The following is a 12774-nucleotide window of genomic DNA, read 5'->3' as shown; positions in this document are numbered from 1 at the left end:
GCCGACTGTATAAGACGATGTAAATATTCTCGCATAATAAAGTGGTATTAATGCATGTTGGTGTGTTATTTAATGATCGCCAGCACTTCGCACATCAGGAATAACCACATTGGTGACCCCAATCTGTTTTAGTTCAATTCGCAAGTGCTATTAACAGTGATTTGTATTGTGCTATCAACAATGTTTCAACAACCGTTCAGTCCCTGTGATGTGACTTCTCAGCCGCAGTTTTTCAAAGCGGAAAACGAATCCATTCAGGAAATCATGCGGCAGTTTCAGTGCCAAAGTGAACTCCGCTGTCAACCGCATTTTTACCTACGTGGCCCCGAGATAAACTCTACGGTTCCCGCTTGGCTATCACAGCACGTTCCCGTGCCTACGGCTGCCTCACGACTGTCGAACTGCATTCTGCTTATCGACGCCCCAGCACTGCCAGCGCCTGCCGTTCCTGTTCATCTGCTGCACCCACACATGACGCCTGCTCCACAGCCGCAGACTACGCAACTCTCCACGGACATCTTACAACCGCTCAGGTATGATGCAGCCACGTCTCCCGCGCCGCGCGCCATCCCGGCTCCTGTTCGTCTTCCGCACGTTTTCCCGACGGTTTCGTCCGTCTCTGCCGCGTCGGTTTCAACCGCACCCGCTACACTCCCGAACCCGTTGTTAACAGCTCTGGCATGGCTACTGCCCGCGCCTGCGGCGGCACCGGCCGCCCCACCCGCGCCGGCCCACAACGTTTTATCGACTTCCGCGCCGGGTTCTTTCGCTTGGCACACACCGGCCGCGTGCTCACCAGTCCAAACTGCACCTGTTTCCATGGTACTGGAGAGTCTTCCGCACCGAACCGTGCCCCCACCAGCTGGGGCCCCAGCAACTGTACGTGCCTAAACTATGCAACCGAACTCACATGTCAAGACTGAACTCTCTTCTTGCACTCCTGCCGTTTGTATATCGTGTAGTTTTGTCCTAATAACCAGATTAGTACAGCTACTGTGTGCCTACAATCCAGATTTGGCACCACCCTACACTGCTACACCGTCTGCACCTCCAAGTAGTGTATTCGCTGCACCGACCGTTCCTCAGTACCTCGCGCCTAGCAGATTCCCAAAACTGCCAGCCCTACAAATGAAAAACCCTAAGACATGGTTTGCATTAGTGGATTAAATGTTGGACTTCCACGGTGTGCTAGACAACGGAGCCCGATTTGTGTGCCTTCTTAGTCACCTGCACGATCACACATATCTTATTAGTGACCTGCTGCTTTCGCCTCCCATGCAGAGTAAGTACGAATTTGCTAAAGCTTCTATTGTTGAACGCTTATCCCGTCCCCCTACCGAGTCGATCCAACGCATCATCCATGAGGAACACATCGGCGACCGTACCCCATCACAGCTGTGGCGCCACTTACGCGCCCTTGTGGACACAGACTTTCTACAAGACGTCACACTTTGGACAATTTGTGCTGCTTAAACTTCCTTCCGAGTTACAACTGCAGTTATTGTCCCATGTCTCTGAGCCCCTCGAAGCACGCCTGCGCATCGCCGACCGTGCCTATATCATCATTCAACACCGGTACCTCCAGCATTCGAGTCCGGCATCCACCGCCCATACGCATTATGCAGTAACAGAAGCCAAGCCTGGCCGCGGCAGGACACGCGCCATGCTGTCAGCACAAGCAACGGCCCCGCCACCCCGTGGTTGCCCGACTGCACCACCTTCTTTTACGTTGCCGCCCCAAAGGTCACGGGAGACGGCCGAGCGAGCACCTGAGTACACTCCGGCCGCCCAGCTGGCCGCCTCACCGCCCAGCCGTGCTCCTGCACCGCAAGCTGGCTCTCCTTATTGCTGGTTCCACGCTAAATTTGGTGATGCGGCTCGCAACTGCAAACCCCCGTGCGCTTTCCCAAACACTTATGGCGGGCACGTCTAGGCGCCACGTCCTGCCGCGCTGCCTCACGGCGCCTACCGGCATCTCGTCCGACGCCTGCTGCACTGTCTTCCGCTTCGCGCCTCTTCTTCGAGGACACCGACACCGAACTTCGTTTTCTAGTGGACACTGCAGCCGACATTAGTGTTATCCCACCCTCCCTCGCCCCTAACATAGATCCCTTATGTGCACCGCCACTGTTAGCTGCTAACAATTCCCCGATTCCGGTGCTAGGTTCCTCACATCTCCTGCTTAAATTTGCCACAGATCAGGTTTTCCCCTGGACATTTTACGTTGCGGAAGTTGATGCACCTGTACTGGGCCTCGAGTTTCTGCATCACTATGCCCTCTCCCCTAATCTGCAAGCTGGCTGTCTGACTCACGTCTCCAGTTCGAGTGTTCCTGGTGCGTCACAACATTCCTCCCCTCAGCCCGAAGTTCCTACTGACTGTTCACACTCTGCCCTTTCAGAGTGTATGTCACTTGCTGCAGACCTTTCTTCTGTTCTCTCAGCTTTCTTACGCGAGCGTTCAGATGTCGATGCATTGCGTACTCAGAATGTCGACCTGCGTGTTGCAGACACAAGAGCAGCTTCTACAACTCCGTACACCCTCCCTTGCAATCGTGGACAAGCCTCAGCAGCCTGGTCATTGTGCCGCAGCTGTGATCCCATTAACGGTTCGGCTAGCCCCTGCCTCTACCCCCCCCCCTGCCCCTACCCCCCTGCCCCTACCCCCCTGCCCCTACCCCCCCTCTTCTCCCACATTTTTGCGTGCAATTGCCAATGGCACGTGCCACAGAATAAACACAACTGAAGGACCCCCTGTGTGGCGTAAGGCGCGCCGCCTAAACACGCAGAAACTTCACCGTGCTAAAGACATTGTTAAAGATCTTTTGGATTCCAACATTCTCCGTCAATCTGATAGTAACTGGTCGTCACCAATCCATCTCGTTCCAAAGAAGGACGGCACTTTCCGCCTCTGTGGTGACTACCGTGCTCTTAACGCACGCACTACCATCGATAACTACCCTATCCCCCACATTCAAGATTTCACCCAGATGTTGCATGGTTCCCAGATGATCTCCGTTCTCGATTGTAGCAAAGCATATCATCAGATTCCCATGTTCCCCGACGACATCCCCAAGACAGCCATAATCACTCCATTTGGCCTCTTTGAGTACTGTTCCATGCCATATGGTCTCAAAAACACCGCACAGACATGGCAACGCTTCTTCGACGCTCTGTTGTTTGACCTCCCTTTCGCCTATGCCTACTTAGACGATATTTTGATTTTCTCTCCCTCACCTGAGGACCAGTCTTTCCATCTTTCCAGAGTGCTTGCACTGCTCGCTGCTAATGGAGTGGAGATCAACCACGAGAAGTCTCAGCTTAGCAGTCCTGAGGTCACCTTCTTAGGTCACACAGTCACGGCCGAGGGTGTCTGCCCTACCTCCTCTCGGGTTGAACTCATACTTAGCCGCCCTTCCCCAGAGGACTTCGCTGAACTTCGCCGTTTTCTAGGCATGGTGAACTTCTACAGGCGCCACCTGCCCCATGCTGCGTCTATCCAGATCCGTCTGACCGACGCTCTGGCGAGTAAGGATACTAAAGGCAAACGCAAACTCGTTTGGACACTGGAGATGGCCGATTCATTCAAAAATCTCAAAACCGCCCTCTCTAAAGCTGTCACACTCGCTCACCCCGCTCCCGACGCACCAATTTCTATTACAGTTGACACGAGTGACACTGCAATTGGTGCGGTCCTTCAGCAACATGTATTGGATACCCCCCAACCCCCCCGTTTCTTCTCCAAGAAATTAACCAAATCCCAGTCCAAATGGTTCGCTTTCGACCGTGAACTCCTCGCCTTGTACGAGGCGGTCAAATATTTCAGAGCCGATGTCGAGGGTCGCCCGTTCACGATTTATACAGATCACAGACCCTTCGCAGATGCAATCTGTAACCCCTCACGCAATCTCCCCCCCACGACGCTTCTGCCAAATGGATTTCATATCCCAATATTCCACTGATGCACAATATATCCGAGGCGCTGACAATGTAGTCGCTGACTACCTGTCTTGCGTCAACATCATCACTACCCCACTTGACCTTACTGATCCGGCCCGCCGGCAAACTGAAGACCCCGATATTCGTGCCTTGCAACAAGACACTACGTCTTCCCTCAAGCTGGAACAACGTGCATTCCCCGGCACCACAGAACTAGTCTGGTGCGATGTTTCCACTGGGAGCCCCCGCCCTCTAGTACCCGCAGCTCTCCGCCACTCTGTTTTTGATGCACTCCACAACCTAGCTCAGCCAGGCATCAAAGCGTCCACCAGATTGGTCATGGAAAGGTACGTCTGGCCCGGTGTTAAACATGATTGTAGGATGTGGGCTCGCGCCTGCATACCATGTCAGAGAGCGAAAGTGGGCCGCCATGCACTTCCTCCGCCAGGCACTTTCGACATACCCAAAGGACGTCTGCGACATGCCCATATTGATATTGTAGGTCCCCTCCCTCCTACCAAGGGCTTTCGATATATCCTGTCCGTTATTGATAGGGTCACTAGATGAGTCGAGGCAGTCCCTTTGGAAGATATTTCGGCTGAGTCTGTGGCTCGGGCCTTCATTGCCACTTGGATTTCCCGATTCGAAAGCCCTACCTCACGGACCACCGACCAAGGTAGGCAGTTTGAATCACAGCTGTTCGCCTCCCTCTGTTCATACTGTGGCGTCGCAAAGTTTCACACAACCACTTATCACCCCCAGGCCAATGGACTTGTGGAACACTGGCACCGCACGCTTAAAGCCGCACTTATGTGCCACGTTGGCCAGTGGTCTGAATCTCTCTCCTGGGTTTTGCTAGGCCTCCGCACCGCATACAAAGAGGACTTGCAAGCCTCCCTCGCCGAGATCCTTTACGGGGAGGCTCTGGTTTTACCAGCCGAATTCGTCGAGGATACACCACTACCAAGCTCTTCCGAGCTCCCAACACTCGTCGAGAGCGTCCGAGGGCACATTGCGCTCATCAAACCTCCCTTGCCATCTGCCCACTGTAGGCCTCGTGTGTTCGTGCATAAGGAACTGGCCACATGTGAATTTATCATGCTACGTGACGACACAGTACAGACAACCCTGCAGCCTCCCTACACTGGTCCATTTAAAGTCCTGTCCCGAGGCCCTTCCACATTGTCGATACTCAACAACGGCAAACAAGTAACTGTTTCACTCCACTGGGTGAAACCTGCGTGGACCTTGCAAGAGCACTCTGCAAGTGACCCCGACGTACACGACGCCTGCCCTCCTTCCCAGGAACCGCATCATGATTTGGACAGGCCCACCACCCCTCCCCCCCTTCCTCCCCCCTTGCAGCCTACATCACGGGCTGGACGACCTGTGGTTCCACCCCGATGGCACAGGGATTATGTCCTAGCTTCAGTCGAGCTTGCTACACCTACCCCCAAGTGTTGTGCGTGTGATTTCACCAGGGACAAGTGCTTTTGTGACCAAGTGTCCCACCCCCACCGGGCTGGCACAGGACTTGGCGCACCACCGTGCTCTGCACTGCAAGGGGGGGGGGGGGGGCTCTGTGGCTACTATCGACTCTACGAGTGAGATATCTCCGCCACAGCAGGCTCTCTGACCCATGTGGACTTATTGTGTGCCGTCATATTGCTTCCCATTCTGTTGTGTGCTGCCGACTGTATAAGACATTAATATTCTCGCATAATAAAGTTGTATTAGCGCACGTTGGTGTGTTATTTAATGATCGCCGCCGCTCCGCACATCAGGAATAACCACAAGACACTCAGTATAATAGTTGTGTACATCTGTTAGCATATTCTCTTTTGTTACAACTGATCCTAGGATTGTCAGATTTGAGACCAAACATTGTCTATAATAAAAATAAAGAAGCACAGTTATGTATTACACTGTACGATTTTCAACCTTTAATAATGTAGTCCAGCACTGCCTGCACAAAGTATATCAAATAAGAAATATGTACGTGCTGTGAAGAATTGAATTACAGAAATATGCTGATGCAAGGTACGTTTCTTTTATTGTTAAAACCATGACACAAAATCTAATTCTGCTACTGAACTTATCTATGAATCATCATCTCACTTTCAATAACTGGGATCAAATAAATCCTGGTGGATGGACTATGTTCGCCCAAGGAAATTCCCAATGACTTACAACCATCAGTGATTTTCTTCCCTGAGCTTACTGTATACACCACAACAGTTATCAGATTTGCAGATCCCGTTTTTATATTTGTGAGTAAAGAAAATTCTGGATGTAACACATACTTTACGAAAAGCATTCTCTGAAACTTGTCTGTGCTCATGTGGCCAATGTTCTTTTTCTTGGGACTTCTAAGACTTGCTCAGTTTCCAAAACATGTTTGTACTCCCAAAAGGCATCATCACTTACAATCACATTTGATAAGAAGTTGCTTCAACTTTGGAGATGTTGCTGTGGGAAACATCATTTTGTATCAAAAGACCGCAAGAGGACAGCCAGCTACTTTGCTGATGAATAACGTGAAAAATTGCTCTAACATGGTGGCACAGTATCCTAACAGATTTTGGAGCCAATTGTTTAGCCACAGAAGAGGTCATCAAATAGAATAATGCCTTCACAGACCCAGTTGGTTGTAGCCATCACTTCACCAGATGAAAGTACTCTCTTGAAATACTACTACTAAAGAATCATGTTGTACCATAAAGTGGACTGCCATTTTGTTTCATGCTGAAGGTGGTAACTGCCTCAGCAGTGACACTGACACTCACTGTCCATAATGGATCGAATCCAATCCACTCACTCCAAATTGAGGCAAACATGATAACCACCTCTTTTTCCCCACATGCTCCATCTTAAAACATAACGAAAGTGATGTTCTTCCTTAAATATTTACACGAGAAGAAAGTTTTGTTTTTGACATCCTTAAACATACATTCATTTATGTATCATCTCTATTTCCACCAACTCCCACCAGATAGCAGCATGTAACTGGTCCTCCAAATGGTGCAGTGGAACTGAGGTACATTCCAAGCAAACAGCAGTTTTCAAATTTCTTTCTGCAAAAAACCAGATTGTCACAAATATTCACAGCCATCTACAGACACCAGGCATTGGATAAAAAGAGTGGTAAGTTGCTGAGAACATTCATCGAAAGACCACGAAAAACGACATCTTTGTTATCTCCCATGGAATGACTGGCTATACAAAACTTTGTGCAGACACACTTATTCAAGGTAATCAATGAGCAACTATCAAACAACTTGGTGCTCACCTTTTCATCTCTGCCAGTAGAGCTGACAACTGTCCACCAGTTGCTAAGCTCTGTGGCCGCCATGTTCCTCAATGCCAAACCAAAGAACGTCAACATGAACGCTCATTATGAGGCTGACTGTGACTTGTGAAACATTGTCAATAATGTCAAAATGTGAATTTGTGATGTTCAACCAAAAACAAAATGTCAATCCACATTCTGGTACAATGCAACGCCTTCAAAGAAGTACTTCAAAAGAGTACCCTCAGCTGGTGAAGTCATAGCTACTGTCAACTGGGAGGCAGAAGGCATTATTCTGTTCAACAACCTCCTCCACAGTTAATGAATGAATGACTGCACTGTGCTTGTGGCCACAAAGATGCAAACCCATTTCTCCTTTTCCCTGTAACATGTGGCGAGACAAAAGTCTGTGCACCTGAGAGGAGGCCATAAAACTTTGGTGACTGTTCTCTCCCATCTGCCATACAGGCCAGAATTCACACCTTCATACTTTGACCTCTTTGGTCCACTGAAGGATGAATTCCCTGGAAGCACTACAGTAATGATCAGAAAGTTATTGATGCAAGAAAAACTCTACCCAGACGGACTAGTAGAGGGCTACCTTTACAGCATATGGACTCACATTAAGGTCGTGTAATGCCACAGAACCAAACAGAGGCTATGTTGGGAAGCACAGTTTTATAGCCAAAGAGTTGGGAATGAATATGGGTTATTGAAATCATGATTAAAACCATCACACATTATTCATGAAATGATCCTTGCATAAAATACATTAGGATTATGAAAATTGGTATTGGACCTCAGGACGCTAAATTTTTGTCATACACAATAGTTTCCCAAAACTTTTTCATCGAATTTGGAAGTATTAATAACAACTGAAGAAACTGCTGTCACGCAAAGTATCTTGGTCTACATGCAGCCCCTTTCCCAATATATGTTGTTAGTGACTGGAGTTTGTGGTAAACTACTTTTCTTAGGTTGCCTTCCACATGGCAAAACTGATGCAAACTCATGACAAGTCAATTTGAAATGAGCTTCGTACCTCTCTATCATATTGTTGATCAATATGTTCAATACATCCTTATCCTCTCAGTTCAAAAGTTTATAATATATTGCTAGCTACTTTTCCTGCCCTCAGTGATGGATTGGGAGAGGGTTTTAAGGTGAAGCATTAGAATGGCTACTATGGTTTCTGAAGAGATAAATAAATGAACTAAACCAACTGCAGTGTAAGCTATAGCTTACATTATGTTTTATTAGTAATAGCTAACTAGAAACACTTATGTGCATTTCTGTCCATTTTACAAACTTTGAATACATAATGCCTGCTACACCAAGAAGAAATGCAGATGATAAATGGGTATTCATTGGACAAATATATTATACTAGAACTGACATGTGATTACATTTTCACACAATTTGGGTACATAGATCATGAGAAATTAGTTCTCAGTACAACCACCTCTGGCCATAATAATGGCCTTGATATGCCTGGGCTTTGGGTCAAACAGAGCTTGGATCGCATGTACAGGTACAGCTGCCCATGCAGCTTCGACACAATACCACAGTTCATCAATAGTAGTAACTGGCATATTGTGACGAGTCAGTCGCTCGGCCACCATTGACCAGACTTTTCAATTGGTGGGAGATCTGGAGAATGTGCTGGCCAGGGCAGCAGTCTAACATTTTATGTATCCAGAAAGGTCCGTACAGGACCTGCAACATGCGGTCGTGCATTATCGTACTGAAATATAGGGTTTCAAGCCATGGATCTTAACACATCTGAAATGTGATGTCCACTGGTCAAAGTGCCATCAATGCAAACAAGAGGTGACCGAGATGTGTAACCAATGGCACCCCATACCATCACGCCGGTATGGTGATGCAAAACACACACTTCCAATGTGCATTCACCGCGATGTCGCTGAACACGAATGCGACCATCATGATGCTGTAAACAGAATCTGGATTCATCCCAAAAAAATTAGGTTTTGCCATTTGTGTACCCAGTTGCTCCTGTCTGTGATTCAGTGTCAAGGGTAACTGGAGCCATGGTCTCCGAGCTGATAGTCCATGCTGCTGCAAACGTCATCGAACTGTTCATGCAGATAGTTGTTGTCTTGCAAACGTCCCCATCTGTTGACTCAGGGTTCGAGACGTGGCTGCACAATCCATTACAGCCATGCGGATACGATGCATGTCATTTCGACTGCTAGTGATACGAGGCCATTGGGATACAGTACGGCATTCTGTATTACCCTCCTGAACACACCGATTCCATATTCTGCTAACAGTCATTGCATCTCTACCAACGTGAGCAGCTATGTAGCGATACGATAAACCACAGTCATGATAGGCTACAATCCGACCTTTATCAAAGTCGGAAACGTGTTGGTATGCTTTTCTCCTCCTTACACGAGGCATCATCACAACAATGTTTCGCCAGTCAACTGCTGTTTGTGTATGAGAAATTGGTTGGAAACTTTCCTCATGTCAACACGTTGTAGGTGTCGCCACCTGTGCCAACCTTGTGTGAATGCTCTGTAAAACTAATCATTTGCATATCGCACCATCTTCTTCCTCTCGGTTAAATTTTACGTCTGTAGCACATCATCTTCGTGGTGTAGCAATTTTAATGGTCAGTAATGTATGTTATTGTACATGTGTACACTTTCACAAAAATGTCCCACACTTCTAGTAACAAACGTGGTATCGTCTACATAGTTTTAACAAAAGTTATTTGTGGTACAAGAAGATGACCATTGATTAAAAGTGAAACAAACATACAGCTTTTATTTCAGGTGTAGAGTTGGAAAGCAAGGTAAATTGTGGCCTCCACACCTATGTTGCACCTCAATTTGTCAAAACTGAATGCCTGGATGCATGGTAAAGGCTTTTCCATTAAGTTTACTGTGCCAATGATGTGAACCCACAAATCATACACAAGTTTGCTATTTTTGCATGGTGCCTCCCCCGAGGAAAGGGGTCAGTCAACTTTACGAGGAACAGGAATATTCAATACCACGATATTCCACCTGTCATTCATGTTGTGGTTCATTGCAAAGTATTGCCAGTTCCAGTTCCCTGACATGCACCACCATCGAGCATTGATAACAATGACTCTGAACTGACACACAGCCAAAAAAGTGTGATCATCCACCAAAGACACTGACCCTATATTTACACCAACCCTCGTCACCAGGAAACCACATAAAATCCTGTAGTGTGACCTCAATGATCTAATTAGGGACTTAGATCTTCCAAAGCATAATGCTGAACTGTTGGCGTTATGACTGCATCAGTGGAATCTCCTTGCTGACGTGGGAAGGCAAGCCAACATTACATTCTGCAGTGACTGAATTTGTTTGATGTCCTGAACATCACATATAAATAGGAAAAGTGGAGACCTTTTTTATAGACAAACCTGAAGGCACTGCTGTTACCCAATATTAAAAAAAGGCCATCCACCAATATTCATTATAAACTACATTAATAACAATAAGCACTAACTCTGTAAGTGGGACAGTCAGACATGATAAAAACAACATACAAGGCCTGGAACAAAGTCTGACAGTTTTGTGGTGAATGTCAAAAATAAGTTTGACCTGTTGCTTTAGTTAGAAACTGATGAGCCTCAAGCAGAGGTAGGTGTAGACAGGACACAACAAACTTTCAATAGGAAATTGAAAAAGAATGTAGGAAAGTCATAGAAAAGGAAGAAAGTTTTGTTGTTAGGCAGTTATCATGCCAGAGGTGTAGGCCAACTTCTGCAGGAGGAATTAGGACCAGAATACCAGGTCACAAATTTTTCAAACCAAGTGCTAGTCTGGATCAGGTGACAGAGGATTCAGGTTCACTCTGTAAAGGATTTACCAGGGAAGACACCATGGTTATTGTGGGAGGGCCAGGGAACAGCATCGACAGAGATCCTGGGTACAGTATAGAGTGTGACCTGGTAAAGATTGCGTCGGCATCGAGACACACCAATGTTGAATTTGTATCTGTCCTGAGACGCCATGACCGGCCTCATTTGAACTCTTCTGTTGGGAGAGTTAATTTGGAGTTGGAACGGCTGCTTGGGTCGGGTGCGGGGGCTCATATTGGTGTGGTTCCTGTTGATTATCTCAGTAGGTGGGACTATACCAGGCACGGCCTACATCTCAACAGGAAAGGGAAGGGGAAACTGGCTGGGGTAATAGCAGGAAATTTAAGGGGGGGGGGGGGGGGGGGGAAGCACAGCCATGAATGGTAAAATACCAGTGGTTACAGGTGTTGGAGCAGCACCTTTTTTAGGATAGGTAAGACAGAAAGCTGTCAAGTTCTACGAGAGGTCAGGATTGATACAAATCTTCAGTTTAGGAAAGAAATTAAACAGCACAATTCTAGCACATTGGATCACCGATCACAGCTGTCAATTATAAATTTTCACCTATCACCAGAAATTTTATCTCCACCAAGTTGTATCTCAGTCCCAGGTAATTGCATTGATGAATTAAAGTCACCCAACCCAGTTGACATAACCTGCCTCTCTGAACACCATGTGACCACTGGTATAGGAACTAGGCCTAAGCACAATGAGAAACTCAGACAGGAGAGTACTGCAAACGTTAGAATAAGGAAAGGTTCTCATAAAAGTATAATTAAAAATAATGTAAGTATATTTCATCAAAATATTGGGAGTTTAAAGAATAAAGTAGATGAGCTTCTGGTTTGTTTAGAGGATTTAGAAGCTGAGAATGAAATAGATATACTATGCCTGTCTGAGCTTCACTTTGTTACTGATATGGATAAGGTAAATGTAAGTGGATATAAGCTCTCTGCACATGTAATGAGAGAAAATATGGAGAAAGGAGGAGTTGCCATATATGTCAAAAGTTATCATTGTGCAAAAAGTATAGAAACAAAAAAGTTTTGTGTAGAGAAACATATAAATGCATGTGCCTGTGAGCTTAAATTAAATAAAGGCACATTTATAATTGTAACTGTATATAGGTCCCCATCAGGAAATTTTCATCTGTTTCTGAAAAATTTGGACTCCTTGTTGTGCTATCTGTCAGACAGGGGGAAGCAAATAATTATTTGTGGGGACTTGAATGTAGATTCTCTGAAAGAGGGTAATAGGAGAAATAAACTTGAAGTATTACTCGGTTCTTTCAATTTGACACCCGTTATTGATTTTCCTACTCAGGTGGTGAAGGATAGCAGCTCACTGATAGATAACTTCTTTATAGACCAAGATAGGTTTAACCAGATAAATGCTCAGCCTGTTGAGAATGGTCTTTCTGATCATGGTGCACAGCTAGTTACAATAGATGACATAGCTCCATTCAGCAATACTAAACAGTCCTCCAAAGTAGTACGTTCAGTCAACGATTTAACAATTGCAAATTTCAGGGAAAGCCTACAGCAGTTAGACTGGGATAAGGTGTACCATGAACCTGATGCCAATTTAAAATATAATTTATTTGATGACATTTTTGTAAATGCATTTGAAAACTGCTTCCCCAAGAAAATAGTTAAATATACTCGTAAGAAACCTTGTAACAA

The sequence above is a fragment of the Schistocerca serialis genome, unplaced genomic scaffold (assembly GCF_023864345.2).
Source record: "Schistocerca serialis cubense isolate TAMUIC-IGC-003099 unplaced genomic scaffold, iqSchSeri2.2 HiC_scaffold_1393, whole genome shotgun sequence".
In the NCBI taxonomy this organism is placed as follows: Eukaryota; Metazoa; Arthropoda; class Insecta; order Orthoptera; family Acrididae; genus Schistocerca; species Schistocerca serialis.
Note: the sequence above shows the minus strand (reverse complement) of the source record.